Genomic DNA, 241 nt, shown 5'->3' with positions numbered 1-241 from the left:
TACAATATACAGTACATGAATCTGCCTCTTCTGAACAGCAGAGGGCGTGTTTCAACAAATCAAATGTGGGGCAAATAAACTTAAATGCAGTCTGATGCAACAAGTCCTGTAGTAAATCCTCCCTTCATGTAGCTTAATATGTTCAGCTTGTGTTGAAACTTTAAATTCAACTGTATGATCATTTAGGAGGATGAAGTTTGGACTGTAGTGCATTATTCTGAGGGTAGGCTAAATAACAGAA

Source organism: Morone saxatilis, unplaced genomic scaffold (assembly GCF_004916995.1).
Source record: "Morone saxatilis isolate NCDOM2014 unplaced genomic scaffold, NCSU_SB_2.0 Contig18, whole genome shotgun sequence".
Lineage (NCBI taxonomy): Eukaryota > Metazoa > Chordata > Actinopteri > Moronidae > Morone > Morone saxatilis.
This window is presented reverse-complemented; position numbering follows the sequence as displayed.